Raw genomic sequence first — 21512 nt, 5'->3', positions numbered from 1 at the left:
GTGTTTTTGGTTTGTTTGTATTGAAATCCGATTTTTAGCGTTTTGAGCCTACAATCTTATCACCGATGAGTTTGACATGAGGTATTAGTATTATATTTAGGTTTAAACACCAGAAATTGGAAAAATATTAGAAACCGATAAACCTAAAGATGTGTAGTTACGTGTGTTTTTATAACCAATAGTAGACATTACAGTGAACTAGTATTGAACTATATTTTACAAGTTCAGACCGGTTATATGAAATATTTAGATATGTTACTGTTTATTGTAATTAGGACATGTTTGTTCATCATGATTGGCTAGAAATAACACACGGTACGTTATTGGTCATTTTGCATACGAATCGTTAACACGATTCAAATAAAAACTTCAACCACAGCAAAAAGAGACGGGAATTATAGTTTGAGAGGGAGGTAGTAAAATTTTATAGTTATTAATAATGACAGACGTAGTGTGTAAATGTGGAGGTAGGTTTTTATTTTTTTTATGTTATGATTGGTAGAGTAAGATGTACATGTGAAGTATTTGGAAACGAGGTTGTATTAAGTAGTGTTACAGAGAAGTAGTGAGAGCTGAAAGTACATGTGTAATTTGATTTGAATAATAAATGTTATTAATGTTTATGTCAGATTAGTTTGGTTTAGGTAATGAGTTAGAAGTGTTCTTAAGTATATGAGGTAAGAGTAATGTAATAATTTACAAATGGTTAGGTGAAGTTTATTTAAGGGTATTTATTATATATTTAAGGTTATCAATTTTAATATAAAAGTCTAGATATAAATAGGCTTTTTAGTGTTTCTGTAACCCTTTTTCACAGTTAACTCGGTCACTTGCAATGAGAGTGGCCGTAATATATCTATTTGAAACACTACCAATAATATTTTTACTGTAATCTAAGCCACACTTGACAATTTAGTTTTGATTGAACACTAAAACTTAACTTAGAAAACCTAAAACGACACTTTCCACTTCCCAATATCTTTATTAATACATAAAACTTATTTCAAACCGTAATTTTTGTAACAATATCAGAATATAAAGGTGTAATTACTTCGAGTTCAGGTTAATATGTATTTAATACACTACATATTAACACGTGTACATATATTACTATTAAATATTGATAACAACGTAACGTTTCATTTAAATGACCTACTTCTAGAACTAAAAGAAACGAAACATTCGTACCTTACTTATGCTACACTTAATTCTTTTCCTTGAAGATCAAATGTGCACGAGTATAAAAGAGTGCATGTGTGGCAAGGAAGACGGATGTAAATGCTCCACGTGCAAGAAACTTGAAACTGAAAGAAGTTGTAAGTGTAAAGGTAGTAAAGGTTTTCTTAATATTCTGACACATGTTTATATTATTTACCTAACTAGCAAGACATATTCATATTCTAATACTTATGGTTTATAATCTTCCAATGTTCCATCGGGTTTTTAATTACTTGGTTTTTAAATGGTGTTACTATTTTTACCTCTCTACAAATGACAAACCCCCTTACCTTGTGCACGTCCACTAATTGTTTATTCTACTCGACAAGAACAAACCTATTTCAATTCTCGGAGCTATCCGTTAGTAACAGCTACCCATGTTAAAATAAATTAACTCTATTGAAAACTATGAAATAACGGTAACAACAGTGTTAAATTTCAACTAATTAGTACAACAGCAATAATAGCGGAACACTCTTTAACAATAAACCAACCATGTATTCCAGTTTGAGGGGTCTGTCCCGATGTCCGGTCGAGATTAGTAATTTGATACAATTTTCTCGGTATTCCGATATTTTATCAAAAGGCATATCCTCCAAAAAGAACGAACGCAAAATGTTAATCCGCATATAGACCTGACTTGGTTTTCAAAGGTTTTATGTAATGGGTAGAGAAAGCGATAGTGCTGGAACATGGAAACTGTCAAACGTATTGCATTATACAAAGTACAGATAACTTGTACGGTACATGTTGAAGTAATGGCCGCTGTAGAATCGGAGAATTTACTCTATGGAAAGCTCTCTTTCCTTGAAGTGTTTTTTGCTCTGTAATGTCTTTACTACAGTATTTGCTATATCGCACATGTTGAATTATTTTCTGTTTTTTTTGTAAATTATCTTCATGACGTCTGAAGCTACTAAAATAAAGATCATTCAACAATTAATTTTATAAGAGAAAATCAAATGCATTGAAACGTTATTGCAAGGAAAACAAATGTAGTTGTTTGCAATGTTTATCTTGGTTCTTTATTTCACATGGTGGTCTCTCGGACAACACCTTCAAAAAGTGCTAAACATTCAGCTAGTTCGAGTCACAACCCAATGATCACGAGTTAATGTATTCTTCAAAAACAAAACTGCCTAAAGAGACTGCTTCTTTCGTAACTATTAAGAAACCTCTACTTAACAGTGCTATCCATAACATCAGCTTTAATACAGCTGCCTGATTTTCCAAATTTATTCAGTTTATATGAACCAAAGATTCCTTCTCTCATACTTAGAACGAGGCTTACTTTGAATGCAAATCATCCTTCTTCACAAGAGAAATTAATCCGATTTAATGTAGGTTTAATTCGTTTCACTTGCAGTAGATGCTTTAACCCGGAGAGATGCCAATTATACGTGTCATGATGCAATATTCCTTCCCAGAGGAATAAGTGATGGCGATGCAATATTCCTTCCCAGAGGAATAAGTGATGGCAAGTCTTCTATACTGCCAGTCGATTCCTTAAGTGACATCAGTAATGTTGTCAAATAGCTTGGTATCCCCTTTAAAACAAACTAACATTATTCGTCAAATATTTTTGATATTGTGGTGACAACTACAATCAAAGCTTAGGAGATGTAAATAGAAGGAGGGGGGAACAATGTATAATTCATTTCACAAGGACCCTTCCACAAATATTTCCCCTCGGTATGGACTCCTTTACCTGGTAAGGGGACCGCCAAGGGAAGGTTCAGTGCACCTCCTATGGGATCTAAATATCCACCCACGTATTTCCCGTGCGTGGTGACCCGTGAAGGGAAGGAGAGGATCCTCATAGTTGAGGTGTCCAACCCACCACTTTGGCTTTCAATTCCTATAGACAGGGTACCTCAGGTCCCCCTTAAGTCAATTGGCTGGTCCACTAGTGCTACGGTCAACCAAGCACCAGTATTGGATATTCTCGACAGGTGTTATGGACACTTTATATGATGCTGGTATTTGGATATAGTGCTCACGAAACTCTGGCCTTGTTGAAGTGACCTTGTTTAACGTTGTAGTATCCTCTCGTAGGGCTCCATAGTGGGTGGGGTAAGTGGGCACTGAAATTTTTTCTTTTCATCATAGATCTTCCAAATACCATCTTTAACGAAATTGGTGGAAACCAGTACATAGGTAAACGACAATGTCTTGAAGTTTCTGAGCAGCAATCTTCAACATGTGTACCACTTGTTGTACCTCACTTTCTTATCCTACATTCTCTTTCAGATAAACTATTAAAGTAAGTCTCTCCCTTTTTATATTCAGAAGCGACTGGAGAGAGACACTCTCGCTCTAAAGTCGGTAAAAATAAGCCTTCGATCTAGTGACATTAGTGGAAACATTCACAACGCAGTGAACTCCTCTTGCATTCAAAGGCATTTGAGGATATACCTATTGAGGCTACACCTCATGGTACTTTGAATTCATAACGAGAAGTTACTGTTGAGAAGAGTTTGAAAAACATCCCCGAGTCAGATTCTTGCTGGTCTCTCCACTCAAGGAGTTTCTGTGGTGAGTCGTATCTCCACTCGCAAATATGGAATTATATGCCTACAAATATTCTCGTTCTGATATTTACATCACCACGTTCACCTGCCGCCATAAAGGCAGGTTATCTTAATTGTGAAGTACGGCCATACATTCCAAAGCCCTCAAAGGTTCAGTCATTCAAAGACGTCATTTCGTGGTTACCTAACATGGGCTCGTTGTGTTGCCAGGACTCGTGATACCAATGAGTGTGAAACGGACCCTCGTTGCCTCAGTTGCAATGGTTCTTACTCGTCTTACTTTCGTTCTTTCCCTAAATGGTTGGAATAGAGGAGCAACGTTTAAAAACGATTCCTAACATTACTTATCTTGAGGCCCAAAATTTCCTGTCCACCACCTCCTCTCGGATGTATGTTGCTGAACTTCGTACCACAACTACAGTGGGAGTGCAGACAGATCTGTCTCAAACAGAATCGTTCTCAAATGAAAAGCTTAACCTTTATGGTTAAGGTGAATTAACTCCAACACCCCTCTCTGTATTTAACATGTATTCCAAACCTCAAGATACACATCCTCTGGTTGTGGGTACAAGCCTTCCCTCGGATGCATCTGCCCCTTAAGATGCAAAGGAATCATTTGCTCACGTCATGAGTCATTGAAATCGCCTTCCAACAGCAAAGACTCGTCCAGTTGACCCAGGGTAGGATCCATTGAGGTCGAAATACCTCCCTTGAATAAGGATAATAAGGGGGGGGGGAACGTGGTCGTAAACAGAAGGGTTCTCCACCCAGTTAATCTACGCGTAAATGAAAATAGAACTGTCGATGTTTACGTTCTAATCTGGATTACATCAAAACACTGATTGCTTCCTACCATCCTATTTATCTTTCCTTACAGGAAAAATTTCTTAATCCTGCCGCCGTTACAGTCGTCTTTTGGCAATATTCTTTGTAGATAAAACACAGCGTGTGTTATGTACGAATGCATGGAGGGATGGAACTATGTATTGAACAATGTGCCCACCCTGTCTTTGTCACTCGACACACCCTTGGAGACCGTAACAATCTGTTTCCTTAGGTCATAACATCACTTTGTTCTCTCCACCTGTCGCCTGAAGAGACCTAGGATCAATCATACCTTTATGCTTTCATTGAACAGCTGCTGTCTCCCTTTTAATCCTGTCAGACTGTAATGGACAGTATCCCCTCTGGGGAAGTACTGATATTAATAGAAGGGTTTGCTCCCTGACAGCAACATTTCTCTTTCAATCCTAGTTTTATTTTCATGCATCTAATTAGTCCTTTACTACTATAGATCTTTGAATTTGCTTCCACTCATTACTTTCTCACTTCTCGTTGAGGGTTCACAGTAACCAAGGAAGCAGAAACCATTTCCCTATAATTTTGGGACAAGCTGTGGTCGATGCTCTGCGTACCCAAGTGGAAGCTATATCATGCCTTCTTACACTGCTCTCGCATAACTTGTTCGATGCTGTCATCGACTGTAGGCCATCAATTGATGACAGTGTGGCAGCAGTATCTGACTGTATTATACAAGCAGCTGCTAAATGTATTTCTAAAACCAAGACACGTTTACCACTATATTCTCTTCCATGGTGGGATCCTGGCTGTCACGTGGCACAGAAGTCTAAAAAAAAACAAACGAGCCTGTGATATTTTCCATAGATATCCTATTCTCAAACCATATCGCTTTCCAGTAGGCCCGTGCACTTGCCCAGTGGGTAAGAAGCCAATGCTAGAAAAAGTATTGGATTCAGTTCATAACTGCCCTATCTTATACCACCAGTTCCAGTGTCAAGAAACAATAATTCATAGGTCATTGAACAATGTTGACCTTACTCTCTGATAACCAATTAGCTGCTACCCGGAGCATCACCGATACTCTAGGTGAAAGCTTTTGCTGGATATATAGCACTCCTGCTTCTTTCACCTTCTTGGCCATCAAGAATCGGGAAGAGCTATCACCTCTTTCCTATCGAGCTGATTGTCTTTGACTACACTCGTCCCTTTTGCACTGGTGTAACTCAAACTGGCAGTACGTCGTTTGGACTTGATATACACTATAACATGCTGCACCATTTATCTCCTTCTACTATTTTTCTGATTGTTCTTAACTTGATCTGGCAGTAGAATGTTATGCCTAGCGCCAGGCTATTGTCCTACCTTCCTCGAAGCCTGGGAAGGAAATCATGATTCCTTGAAATAAACGTCCAATTACTTTAACGAATTGTCTCTGATAACTTTTGAGGATGGTTATTGTTCGTCTTTAGTGGTTCCTCGAATCAATCAACCTCCTCACCCACTGGGTTCCAAAGAGAGTACTCCACCATGGACTACATGATTCGACTTAAGACATCAGAGAAGGATTTCTCAAATGACAATATCAGTGTCATACTTCAATGTAAAGATTGATGCCGTCACTAAACAACTCTTTGTTGCAAACAGCCTCTGTTTAATTTTTACATTTCATGTCACTCTTCGAACATAAGGTATATTGAACAGCAGATACAATAAACGATTGAGGGCAGTCTGTATTGGACGACAGCGAACGGCTTTAACTTTCTCACTAAAACCGTTTGCATGCACTTTTGCTCCAATCAACGTTAATTATTTATTTGAAGATGTTTAAGCTGAATCCCTCTGGGGATCAAAATCCGAAACAACAGAAATAGGTTGTGAAGAAAAATGGATAGAACTTCCAGCAATTACGACGCACTTCTGTACTAGTTAGGAATATTTTCAGTGACAACGAAGAGCACTTGATCTCAAGATTTAATGAATACATCAACAGTTAAAGGACCGTTGGATTATAAACTCATTGGTTTCTTCGGTTGCAGTGAGTTCTTTGGATAAAAATAAAGCAAGGTGTCTTTTAAAACGTTTATTCATGTAAATGACTTAAATGGTCACAAGTGTTCAATGCAAACTTACACCATTGTTATTTCACCAATGTGTGTTTCTTACTCCCTCTAGCAATAGCTTCCAGAAATATCTTTGAATTGTATAAATCTAAATATTCATATGTAGCTTCTTAACTGTTTAACGATACTGCTTAAATGGCCTTTGATACCATTTCGTACTTAAACCTACCGTTAATAAAGTAGCTTGAATACATAACTTGTTAAATGCTCATCAGTTACCCCTTACTGTAATAACTTTCTATTTGAAACTACAATCCATGAAACTAGATATGTTATCAAATATTACCTAAACTATCTTTAGAACATCACCAGCCCTAAGTATCTACAGCTGTAACAGATAACCTTAATATCTAGGTAGTTTTTTATGATACCAAATTTAACAAAAATGACACTCAGTTTGATAAGTTGTTGACATAGGTGAAAAATATCTGCCGGTTTATTTGGTAAATCAAACTATACACATAGAATTACCATGCTACATATGCCTTTAATCAAATATAACTGTTATTTACAAACAGCTGTTCAGAGAGCTTGTGTTGGAACAATAATAATCCTCTCACTTTTGCGGGGTTTCTCCGTTCCCACCGACTCCCTAATTTACCGCTGAAATAAACCGATTTCGAAAGTTTAACACTAAACTTGTCTTCTTTATCTAAATGATGTGTTATTGGAACATGAAGGTTAAACCTATTGTCTAACATATTAATCTAAAAATAACAGAAGCTTTTCATTAGCAATTTTAACAGTTCGTTTCCAGTTGTAAGCCTAAACCATTTTACCTCCTATTAAAAGAATATTTCTTATCTTAATGACTTGTATTTAAATGTCGAAACAAAACTACACGATATACACTTCATTATGAGTTAATGTTCTGTGCATTACAAAAATTGAAATGTGTTCATTCATTGACTTGTCGTGAACTACGTAACTAAGTAACGTTCCTGACATAACCAACTATTAATGTGAACGTCAATCTGTCGTAACACCTGATTAATTTGTGCCACATTTCTCTTTCAAGATCCTACATGCACATGTATCGAGAAGTGCACATGTGGTAAAGAAGACGGTTGTAAGTGCACCATGTGCAGTAAAAAAGCAGAAACTGCCGGTCAATGTAAGTGTACAGGTAAGTAGTATCTTACTAGTTCCTTCATAGTGTATAATTTCTTAATATATTATTAAAGGTTTTTGTCCCTTGTTTAAACCTCAATTTGTATTTTACATGTAATCTTTTTCTCTTTCTAGAAGGAGAAGCCTGCAGTTGTACGTCATGCACTTGCAGTAAAACAGAATAAAATTCCCTGCACGTGTTAGTCTGGTTCCTGTCTAATGAATTTTATTAGATTGATTACTTTGTTACATTGTTTGTTTATCGTTTTTCAAAATTAATAAATTAAACTTTATATTCCGTTGCATTTATTAACCTGAAATGACTTACCTGAAACTTCACAAACATTCAATGTACATCTACACATTTAACTATTGTAGTTAAACCTTAACTTTAAATACCTTATTTCCCTAGATCAATGAGCTGCTAACCAAAATACAAATATGACTGAATCGTTCTAGTAACCCAACACATATAATTACTACAGTAGCAAGGACTTTCATCCTCCTTGGAAATGTCTTCAAAATTACAGTGCTATTTAACGTTTGATTAGAACAACAATCGTTAGTTTGTAAAGATAAAGGGTTTTTTAATACGTACTAAAGAAATGATTTTAAATTCGCCTCCAATTAAATCTTTCTAAAGCTACATCCTGCACTTTATGATCTCACCGACTCCTTCAAAACATTAGTACAACACAAATACTTCCTATGATTCTAAGCCTCATACAGGCTTACTATATATATATAGTACGAACCTATACCGAACATAAAATGCTATTTGTTACGGTTAACATTCACAGCAACGCAATTTAGCTACATTATAACTGTTACGAGTCATTTTATTCATATGGATAATAAAATGTGGCTGTATTTGCCACAGAACAAAATCTCCATTTCTAAAAAAAAAAAAAAAAGGTGACAAGATAACTTACAACATCGAACAACGACGTGAGTTTTCAAACCTGACATCTCAGTAATAAAAATTCAAAATACAATATATGGAAAATAAATGAACCATCAATGTACGTTTTACAAAACTTTGTTCATTATCTGTTCTTGTAATGTGGTAATATATATACATAAAATTAAGAAATCGTACAGGTTATTTCGAAACAAATACTAGTTTTGATGTTCCTACTATTGTGTAATTAGTTTAATTAGTCTCGCTTGTTAAGCCTAAAGCTACCGATTGGACATTTGTTGAACTGACAACAAAATCAGACGGCAATATTGTCTTTGCATCTTACAATGAAGATTTCGATCTATGTGACTTTATTCATCCATGTTTTTCTTGAACTTTCCTTTATTACACTTTAAATTATTTGAGTTTATGCCGTTTTCTATTTGCACTGTTTACTTCGATGTTTTTTGTGTGAATAATTTCTTACAATGCACGAAGGACGACGCACAGCTTTGTTCAGCTTCTGACGTTACCTGTCTGTGGGTTGAACTTCAACCATAATATTTCCATGTCTTAACTTTCAGTTACTGTGTACATGAACAACACTATTTTTATTTGTACAATATTACCTTTCCCATATTTTGTTATTTCTCGAAAGTAAGTGAAATCGAGAATTTCGAAAGGGCTGGTATTAATACTTAAGGCCAACCTGAAGATTACCGGAAGGAAGGTCGAAACTTTTGCGTTCTACTTATCAATAAATGGTAATAGTAACTGTTTTAAATATATTTATTCGAAGGATGTTTCTTTAAGAATTAGAAGATCGTGTTTGTAATTGACAACACTTACCATTTAAAAATGAATGGTATTTGTATCGTATGTGGGTGGATCTTTAAGAATTGTGTAAAATAAAGCTGACCCAGGGCTAATTTGTCTTCAATCTGGTTATACGAAATTGACTACAACGTTAGTTATTGTGTGGAGAATGACTTCATAAAATAGTGTAATAAATCAAATTACCTTATGCACGTTCTGAGGGGTTAGTCAATACTGAATAGATTAAGTATGTAGCCGCAGTCTCTTCTTATTCTGTTTACATACCCTGAAAAACAAACTTGTTTCTTTACAGAAAGGTTCTCACGTAATCGGATTCCCCTGTAAGGTTATCTTTCTTGAAGTTATTCAGAATTCTATTTTAACCGAACTCATCACAGTCGGGCGTCCACCTAAAATCGATTATATCATTCAAATTAGAAACCACATGCAGATCTAGTAAGTTCGTAAAAGTAATTACATTTACAAAATAATTAAGTTGCATAAAATTCAGTGTTTACAAAAATAAACGGGCAAGTATCTTTGTTTTAAGTTAACCAATGGGATATTTGTGTTCCCAACACGGGTAGCGCATCTCTGGTTTCAGTATTATAAACCTTCATATTTCTTATTAACCAAATGGGGCGAGTCGTTAGAAATAAATTTACGTTGTTAAATAGTAGATAAGTCACATAAACTATGTTCATAATTTTCAGTGATCAAGCAATTACCTACTTTATTTCCATCTTGCATTGTTGTTAAGATCGGATCTACACCAGGCAAAGAAACTCGATTTTTAGTGCTACAAACTTACCGTTGTAAGTTTTCTTTTGTGTAACACGTTACTTCATTTAGAAACTAGGCTTTAGATTAAATCATTAAATATTTGACGTAACAAAATAAATGCTATACATGTTTAAGATATAAAGAGGATATCGTATATAAATATATCCCAGTTGTATTACTTTGTACATCTCGTAACATCTTAATTTTTAATCGTTCGCATTCCTAACCTACATCATATAACTACAGGTTTATTACTGCTGATATGTGAAAGTTGTAATCAGTCATTTAAATATAAATTACTGCTTTAAAATAAAATCAAACATATCGTACATAGGAAGTAGTGTTACTCCATTTACTATAGTATTTCTTTCTACTGAATATACATGAAAAATAAGTCAAACAACAAACATTTCACATAATTTTAATGAAAAGTTTATCAACATTATCCGGTCTTTTAAAACATTTTGTAAAATAATGCTTTACTGATGTGAATTCTTAGTTCAGTTTTCTTATATGCGTAACCATTAGCATTATAATAATTCCTGTGTGGATATGTGTTGAAGATTGTATTTCTTTATATAATCGTAATGTTAAGTTATTACAGGTATGTGTCTGTGTATATAGAGAAGTGACCATCTGTCACTCCACATCACATATACGTACCGCAATGATATTCAAGTGAATGGTTAGTGTGCCTATATGTATGTATAGAGAAGGACCATATGTCACGTTACGTGTATCATAAATACCAAAACGATATTCGTGTTAACGGTTTAACGGTTATTATATCTATATTTCTGTACAGAGAAGTACAGTATGTCGCATCACATACATTATAAAGTTGTGGTATTGACAGTACTAGAGTAGCTACCACTTTAAGGTTGTAAATATAGCCAATGTGATACAAAATAGAAAACGGGTACTCTATCACACTAAGGTGATAGTGGTCGTCTCTGTAACAATGTGATGCAAACTTGAAAGCAGACACTCTATCACAAGTAAGGTGATAGTAGTCATCCCTGTAACAATGTGATACAAACTAGAAAGCAGGTACTCTATCACAAGTAAGGTGATAGTGGTCATCCCTGTAACAACGTGATGCAAACTGGAAAGCAGCTACTCTATCACAAGTAAGGTGATAGTGGTCATCCCTGTAACAATGTGATGCAAACTGGAAAGCAGCTACTCTATCACAAGTAAGGTGATAGTGGTCATCTCTGTAACAATGTGATGCAAACTTGAAAGCAGGTACTCTATCACAGGTAAGGCGGCAATGGACATCCCTGACGAACATCCTGAGTTATGTCAAAGGGATCCGTTAAGTATCAATTCATTAAAACCCATACCTCTCCGAAACATATCACATTCGTAGATATTCGTATATCTTTGGTTTTATCACAGAGAGAAATATCCCGGCAATTTTGTTGAATACTTCTACTCCCCACTAAACACGTTCGAGAGTCAAGAACAAGATTAGGCCTAACAGTACTGAAACGTCTACACCGAACATTAGACACAATTTTTGCATCTACATGAACGAGTGATATGGGACATCACGAACAAACAATTGCTGAGTGAGTGGGATCCTTAAAAAATTAATGTAAATAACACATCCTATGTAACAGGCAGCATGGACGTCAGTGTCAGACAGTCATTAAAGTAACAAAAGGAATTGTAATTACTGATATGCCACACGTGAGAATAGAATTCCATTAGAAAACTATCCGGCTCCCAGACACTTATCAAGTGAAATGGACTGGATAGCTGCCCAACATTCACCGAAGGTAATGGGTTTTATCAGATTCTTAAATATTGAAATATCGAGGACTGTTCAAGGTCATATTTAATCCATATGTCCAAATACATTTGGATAGAGTAGGCAAAACCCGTGTCGTGGATGTCAGCAATGTCTATGGACAGCTGACTCTCTTCTCTAAACAAATTTGTTTGTTTGAAGCCTATCAATGTGTAAAAACATCTATTGCTTTATTAACTTACCTGAGAAAAAGCAAATCTATTAAAGTCTCCTTGCTTTGTAGGATAAGGCAGCGGGTTCGATAATGCTGAATGCCTGTTTGATTTAGTAAGGAGACAAAGTCTTCCTTAAAACGCCACTACCACGTATTATTAATGATGTCAATAGAATACATATTTCAAATATAATTAGTTGGCTTTCGGTTAATTTTGCCACTAATTCAAAAAGAATTGGAAATACTGAAGAAAACTTAATGAATAAAATATTATATTAAAAAGTAATATTATCGAATTTTAAATGTTTGTCAGGATAAGCATTACAACGAAACATAGTGAAGGTTTGTATAACACCATAAAATAAAAATAAAATAAATTTGTTTTATTATACATATTTTATACACTCGTAAATTTATGTTGCAATGGTACTAGTTTACATTTTGAAAAGGAAAATAAAACATTATCGCATGTTTTACAGTTTTGATACACGACGAGTTATGGGAATATTGACGACTTACGTCAGTCAAAGTGAGTGCAGCTTTAATTACAGAATCATTTAACAAACTATGTACTCTTTCAGTGTGATTATTACATTGTGTAATGAGGAGTTGTTAACACGTTTCAAACTATGATGAAACTTTGTAGAATTGACGACAACTGTCTGTTGTGGAGACACAAGTGTAGAGGACGTCGTTTCGAAAGTCTTCTTCCACACTTGTCTCCACAATAGACAGTTGCCGTCCATTCTACAAGGTTTCATCATGAATACTCTGCCTGAACAACCTACCAAAAGATGCGTTTCATACTACTTTGATAAACTTAGCAAGATCATCCACCTGGGATGCGGAAGGTGAGAGGTCATGTCACTCTGATAACCACTGCACCATCTTAATTATTTCAGGACATGTTACAAAAACTGGAAAATAGAATGTACTAAAGGGACAGGGGAACTAGGGAAGTTCATAACTTCAACCTCGACTCCATTATCCCACACAACATCTGTCTTGTTGTTATTACTACACCGAATAATAGAAACACTTGGTTAACAAAATAAGTACTTTTAGAAATCGCATCATCTGCAAGTCTTCATATACATAAACCCTGTTATAAACCTAGTCAACATATGGGCATCAAGCTTCTTTTGAATCCTCTTCTCATCTTCAGGGGAAGAGGTTATTCTGTATTTCCGGTGTTTTCAGAAAATAACCCAGTAGTGGAAGAACCAGCTGACAATCTATGTATTCTAGGACCATTTGGAGATGGGTTTTTTCGAGGGGCTTTAGAATTTGTAACTGCACAAGAAGAAATAGTATTCACCAAATTATTTCTCTCTTGCCCAGGAATAACAGGAGAATTATCGAAAAACAGATTATAAGAACCCAAAGATGACCACAAATGATTCAGGACTGATGTCTTGCTATCTATACATATAAGTGTACTGTGTAAATCGTCAGTAATACAGTCAAGCTTGTTAATCTCTAATTTGTATGAATCATTACTAATGTTTAAAGACACGAGGGCACGTGACCTTCAGTAAGATGATTTTGATCATTGTCTTCATCATACACATCGAATCTGATAACACCACAAGACACAGTGGACGTAATGCCATTCCTGTCTTGGGCAAAAACTGTGATAAAGTGCTGACATTCGTTGTGTTTATGTCTGAATAGCAGATAAACTACATGATGTTTGCTGTCACGTACAAATCTATCAGAAAGTTGCGGATCATCTGTTAAGACTTCAGATAGTAAAGAGACTGATCAACGTTCAGTTGTTTCACTAATTATGTTCTTTTCACGAGAAGTTACTTGGAATGTATTGTATGTACTGTTGAAACTAAAGTTTTTACTCTCGGAAACTCCTGAAGAAATTATTACATTCTTGGAGTTCACTGGTTTCATTGAGTCGGGTTGTGGATACAGTTCATTCGTTTTATTCGGTACACAAGGTTGGTAATAGAAGATAGTTTGTATTATAGTAGATAAAAGGATGTTGCTGAAATTTTTTGTTTCTATGTTGATTGTGTAGGTTCCAGTTTTAAATCTGGGTACTTCCATTGTTGTTTGATGGTGAAGTTCTTGACGAATTTGCTGGAACTGTAATTTGTGAATTTCTATCATCTTCTGGACATTGCTCATCTTTCGGTGACTGAAGTTGAAGTGAATAATGTTCCCTTCTTATTATTTGTTTTTATTTCTTTGTCTTAAATGTCATGTGGCTTCAAGTTGTGACCACATGAATAATTGCGTAGTTTGAATAGCTTCTGTGTTGGCAGTATATATTCGAGTTTTGATTATGGCTACTTCCATTCTTTATTTAGTGTAAAGTTTATTGACAGTTTAAAGTGTGAATTTCTATCTTCTGGACATTGCTCATCTTTCTGTGATTGAAGTAGAGTGAAGTGGATGATGTTCCCCATCTTCTTCTCCTTTCTTTTTATTTCTTTGTTTTGAATACCATGAAGCTTCAGGTTGTGACGTTCCAAGTTGCTCTTGTGACTACTTGAATAATTGCAGTGTGCACAAAAAAATCTTTGTGACCGTTGTGGACACTCAAATGTCGTTGTAAAAGTGCCTTTCTACTGAATTACCAAAAACAAAAGTCGCTACCTGTACCCACCATCATGTACAGACTTGGTGTGTGAACGAAAGGTAGCTTTATTGGAGACATGGGAACCGCAACATTGAAGTGATTTTATGGATGTCACGAGCATGGAATCGAAATGTCGTTTAATGTTGTTTTTTGTATTAGAACGATAAAGGCAGAACATGCACGTGTAATGACCTCGTCGTTGTATCTTGTTTACATCCTCCACCACATGTAATTTTTTGCCATATGACTGTTCAGATTAAGTGATGGCATAGTGGTCTACGTTCTAACTGTTCATGGTATCTAAAAATATATAGAAAAATATTTATTCCAATAGAGAAACACTTAATTGTTTCTAATACGTCCGTCTTCAAAAGAATATTTTAATTTTTCTTCTACCATCATAACGGTAATTATGAAATTAAACCTACAACAACTATGTAAAATTTTCATTTAATATATTCCTTTTCTCAATACATCGAAGGCGCAAGTATTACTCAGCACTGAACAACTAATTGTCAGTAAACTCTACTGAGAAATTGTATAATGATCCTAAAATGGAAAAATCTGGACTGGTTAGCATTATTTACTCAACTTCAAAAGATATATTGTGATCAAAATAAGAGCAGAGTAGAAACGTGAAACATTTCATTTCGATAATGATTGGCTTCGAAATAAACGAAACCTTCACATAAAAGATGTATAGAGTTAATTTTAACGTTTGTTGTGACCCAAAGCTATAAAATTAGTTATATGGAACATATCTACAGTGGGGATCAGGAATTATAAGGTATGAATAGTATTGATGAATCTATGAAAGGAACATAGAGAAAGACATAGCCACACAGAGATACCTGTTTGTAATACCTATTTTCACCAGAAGTAAACTAAGAAATATAATCTATGAAGTAGAAATGTTGTATTTTCTTGTCGTGTCCTGTGAAGTAGACAATAGTTTCTTTTATTCAAGACTTCTACGCAAAGATTTGATCAGACAATGAAAGCAATACAGTTGAGAGTCTAATAATTAGATATATAGTGAAACACCTGTTTGATAGTTATGTTGTAGTCTTCGTTCCACCATACTTACACAATTCACGATATCCAATATTTTTAGTGATAATTAAGTTATCTATACATTAATCATTGGTCTTGATGTCTCCTGATTATTCTTATATTATATTGTTTGATAATTATGAGGAACTAGAACATGCTTTAAATCTGGGGCCTTGGTGATTGAAAAGGGTATAATCAAATAAAAACCAATATACTCATTTAGATACCAGAAATGTCTATTTATATACAAAGGTTGCTGAACACCTCGGTGTTGTGTGAAGAAATAATACTTAGTCAATCAACTTGATACTGGGCGAACATTGTGTTGGAGGTCTAATGTTTACTTCCACCCATCCTCACCCATTGAATCTCCACCAACCAAACTTTAAAAATTCACGATTCTTTCAACCACTCTGTTTTATATAATCAACTGCTTGTGACCACTGCTGTCCTCACTAGACACAGAAACCCTACACCCCAGACTTCAGTATCGCTTCATCTTTAGCCTACATGACGTGATGTTATACAACTTCCATCTGAATGGGATCAGACTTTACAATATATCTTTAACAATTAACACTTGGAAATGTTATTATAGTTTTATAAAAAGAGCTTTTGTGACACTTCGTCCCCCTTCCTCATAATTCATATTTCACCACTGACATAAGTTGATTTAAAACATTTATCACTCGAGACTTATCTATTTATCACTTTTCTCGTTTATCTGAAGAATGATGTCATATTGAGACATCATGAAGGCTAAACCTGGAAACTAATCGCATGTTAATCTAAAGCAGAAGATATGTTCCCTCAACTATTTTAGTATAACTGAAACTATCTATACGTTTTCATTATTTGACTTAACCATTAAGTAACGTTTCTGACATAATCAGCTATTAATGTGAAGTTAGATCCATTATAACATCTAATTAATTTGTGCCACATTCCTCTTCAAAGACCCTACATGTACATGTATCGAGAAGTGCACATGTGGTTAAGAAGACGGTTGTAAATGTACTACGTGCAACAAAAAAACCGAAACTGAAAATAGATGTAAGTGTAGAGGTGTGTAGTATCTTACTAGTAAGTCCATAGTGTACGAAGTTCAACTTTTAACCATAATCATTTGTGGAATTTCTTCGTTGGATACAAAATGTTTGTCATTTGTTTAAACTTCAAGGAAGCAAAGACGATTAGAACTTTATGAGCTGCTGCAACTGCTTCTATGAATAGTATCTATGACACCTATATTACCAAGAACTTTTATCCTGGTATGTCTACAATATATAACTGCTACGTAAGTTAAAGTTCGTTTTGAATCATAACAAACGTTTCTAATTCGAAACGTTTTTTAAAGTGTATTCGATAACTAATCCTAAAATTCTTCTACAATTTGAAATTTATTTTCGTAACTTTATTATACAAAACAAAATATCCCCTTCTAAAAATAATTAAAACAACGTACAAAGATGAAACTATTTGGAATTATGATATAAAATTAACGTTTCGAAACATAACAAACCTATACTGAACTTAAAATACACTTGGTTGTTAATAACTGTTAACATTTACTCAAACGGAGTTTAACTACATACACTCTAGTTCAGTTTTTTTAACTGGTGCACTATTTTCATATGGATAATAAGATGTGGTTGTATTCACTATACAGCATCTTTCACAGAAAGGTATTAAAAGGAAGAGACCAGATAATTTATAATAGACTTCAATTACATAAGTTTTTAAAACGAACATTCTAATTATGAAAAAACTCAGTCCAGAGACACACAAACACTCATCACCTCATCACAGGAGTGGCATGTGAACTATACTGATGTTTTAAATAGCATTCCAGAACTTAACTAGCAGTGATTGTGTTTTTATCATAGTTATCACCAATGTTTCAGAAATACTCCAACGTATTTTGCAGAAACATCTGTACAGTATGAAAGATTTTTCAAAATTCTGTTGAAGGCTCAGAATGTACAAGAGCTTGTGTGGCCCATTATACTGGAATGCCTAGACTCTGAATGTTTGGTTAAGTGGTATAATTCATCGTGGATGAGTCTCAGATCTATTATGTTACGCATTTTACGTATTACAATTTCAAAATTTTAATTTTAATTTAGAAGTAATTGAATGTCGATATGTGTCCAATTTGTGTAATTACCAACAAAATTGATATACATAATTTTATTTTTAACATATATACATATATTATTGCATAAAGAACAATAACATTTAATAACAGTTTTTACAAATAATTATTTTTGTACAATAGTTTTCCCAAACTCATTAACAATACTGAGTTTATATTTACTTTGGAACTCAATATTTTATCGAAGGTTTACGATGAGCGAATTAATTTATGTTGATAACGGTACAGTTCAGTAAGCTATCTCTTAATGCTCACATGCGAGTCTTTTCACAGATGAAGATATATAAAGTTCTGTTCGCAACATAAGTGGTATTTACATACACACCGTACATTTTGTATTATTACAATCGTGAATATTCTTCAAATTTGCAGAATAGTCTGGATTTTCTCAACTCACATCTAAGCCAAAAAGTTACTTGCATTTCTAAATATATATTAAACTAATACAAACATAAATATTAAAATAAGGGCACATTAGTAAATCCGTTACACTGGACTGTAAATCTGATGGTTTTTCTCATACTTCAATAAGTAATAGATTAATAAATCTAGTTTGGGACTGTGGATGTACCAATAAGAGCGACAGTCTAGTTCAATTCAGTTATTCAGTTATACAAGAATAGTTCAACAGATGGCAGTGTTGTCAATCAGTTCAAAATAATAATAACTAGTTACAGATAAAAAGTATAACAAACAACCAGAATGTAAAAACAACATTAACCTACATTCTTGTAATATATACTGGGATGCTAGTGATAAATTGGTACACTCATTCCTGTAATTCTAAAGAATGTGATAAACTAGAAAGATATATTTATACATATATTTATGTCTGTTATAGTACAGTTCATTTATTTTAACGTCGAATTATCAAGGTTCTTTCCTATATTTACATAATCATCTTTTTTTGTATTCTGAAGAATCAACTGTCTATTTATCAATGTCTCTTGAGGATAGTTCAATTGTTTTAGAGTTGTCTTTTACGAAATAAATTTTTTTCTTACCTTTCTCAACACCGTTTATTTCACTCTATTATATCAACAGCTAGGCCTATATTAATCGTTAAGCCTTCCATTTCTACGACGATAAACTTTGCGTGTAACTTTTCTTTAGAGAAATTATTTCTCGTAACTTCTCATCTATTCTGTCTTCGTCTGTTTACTTTTAGTGCTCATCTTAAGCTATTTGTACGTTTATTACTTAATCGTATGTCGTTATGTTCATGGAATTAATAAATTTCACGCGACAACCTATATTTCTGCGTGAATGTCTTACAAACTTAACGTACGACTCTTTCCAGTTCACGTTACTAAATTTGTCATATGACTCTTTAAAAAAAACTACTTCTTACTTTCTCGGAGGGAAGCGTAAGATATTCACTCACAAAATAAATAAATCGATAATATCTAATTAACCAGTCTCCTAAGTTATGATATATTGAGATCAGTTTGATGAACTTTGTTTACAATGTATATCGTAAGAACACATTTATTGAATAAAAGGAACTTTGAATAATTAAAGTCCCCTAAAATATTTAAACAAACAACAAAAATATATGTAACGTAGCTATAATATTATTTTATATCAAACTTAAAAGCAGTTACTTTGAACACTAATAACAAAAATTAATAGTTCTGCAAGTTTAACAAGTAACAATGAAATTAGATTAATGTTTATCTTTACGAAGTAGCAACGTAATTACGTACAATTTTGTTTGGGAAAGTATATTATAATATACAGTAGATTTATTACTATCATAGTAAAAATGCAAGCAGTAACATTAACTGCGCAGTTCATGCCAAACATAAATTGAACAAACATTTACTCAATAAATTAAATATTTTTAACACTGTCGAAGAATGAATATTCAAACTTAGTTCTTAGAAAAACTCTTTCGTATAGCGCCTATTATAAATTCCCCAATTAAAATTACTCATCTTATACTGAGTTGTAAGTTGTTGGTCTTCCGGAGTTTCAGAAAGACCCATTTAAAATTCTCTATTTTCACGATTCAAATAACGATAAATATATTTTCATGTTTATATTGATAAAATCCAAAATTTAAAGAAAGAAAATTTTCAGCCACGGAGATTTTGTTTGTTTACAGTTAAGCACAAAGTTATACAATGGGCTATCTTTTGCTCTACCCACCATGGATATATAATTTCTGTTTCTAATGTTGTATGCACACAGACATATTACTATGCTTCTGGGGCGTCACTTATAAAATTATACCCCCAAACTAGCTGGAATTTTTAATGTAATGTATTCACCCACTTTTTCTGAATAATTTGTTATTTCTACAAGTTAAATTAATGAGTGTGTGTTTGTGTATGTTTTTCATATAGCAAAGCCACAAAGGGCTATCTGGTCAGCCCACCGAGGGGAATAAATTAATGAACCTAAATGTATCAAATTTTTCACTATTCTTAAAAACTTGTTTATATTGTTGCTTTTGTTGACAGTACGGTTGAGAAATGTGTTTATCAAAATTAAATTAACAAGAAATACTTATACCTCATATGTTGATACACAAAATAAAAATGTAAAAGTATATATAAAATGAATTAGATCTGTACTATATTATAGAAATAAATAAATAAATACAAAATCTTTAATTTTTCAAACACAAAGGTTAAATAAACGAATTAACTGTTATAATTCACGTGGAAGAAGCTATAATACAATTATAAAATTAAAGCTATGTTAAATATAAAAATAAATGGTGTCTGGCACAGTGATCTTTTATTTATAAGGCCTGGCATTGCCTGGTGGGTTAAGGTGTTTGACAATCTAATACAATCAGTCGTATTAGAAACATTTCAGTGTTTCTGTATTGGAATAAAACTTTTTATGTAAATTTTAGATACTATAAATAGTCAGAACGTAGAAAACTATTCCACAGATTTGTCATACGAACCTGAAGAGTCATATGGTAAAAACTTACATGTGGTTGAAGATGGAAACAAGACACAACCACGAAGTAATTACACGTGCATGCTCTGTCCTTATGTAATCAAAAAACAACATTAAATAAAATTTCGCTTCCATACACATGACACCCACGAATTAATTGTAATTTGCAGTTCTCACTTCTCTAACAAATCTGCCTTTCGTTTACACACGTAATCTGCACATGGTGGTGGGTACACGTGGAACTTTTGTTCTCGATCGTTTTGTAGAAAAGCTTTCTCATGAAGAAATATGAGTGTCTACAATGGCCACAAAGATTTCTTTTGAGCGCACTGAAATTATGCATGTAGTAACAAGAGAAACTTGGAGCGTCATAACTTGAACTTCATGGCATTTAAAACAAAGAAATAAAAACAAAAAAGAAGAAGACTGGAACATCATCCACTTCAACTCCACTTCAATCATCGAAAAATGATCAATGTCCAGAAGAAGATAGATATTCGCCAATTAAAGTTCTAGTAAATTCGTCGAGAACATTACCATCA

General features: G+C 33.9%; 1 long non-coding RNA gene across 2 annotated transcripts; it reads left to right on the top strand.

Annotated features, from left to right (window-relative positions):
• The first annotated feature begins 329 nt into the window (after positions 1-329).
• Positions 330-8075, top strand: LOC143239676 (uncharacterized). Of its 2 annotated transcripts, none has more exons than XR_013021303.1 (4): positions 330-467; positions 1224-1316; positions 7689-7796; positions 7916-8075. It is a non-coding gene; the product is annotated as an uncharacterized LOC143239676 (long non-coding RNA). The 2 variants fall into 2 exon arrangements; XR_013021302.1 differs by having other exon boundaries at positions 1224-1328.
• Positions 8076-21512: the final 13437 nt, after the last annotated feature.

Source organism: Tachypleus tridentatus, chromosome 13 (genome assembly GCF_004210375.1).
Source record: "Tachypleus tridentatus isolate NWPU-2018 chromosome 13, ASM421037v1, whole genome shotgun sequence".
Taxonomy (NCBI): Eukaryota; Metazoa; Arthropoda; class Merostomata; order Xiphosura; family Limulidae; genus Tachypleus; species Tachypleus tridentatus.
The sequence above is the reverse complement of the archived record's forward strand: the minus strand, read 5'-3'. Positions and strand labels throughout refer to the sequence as shown.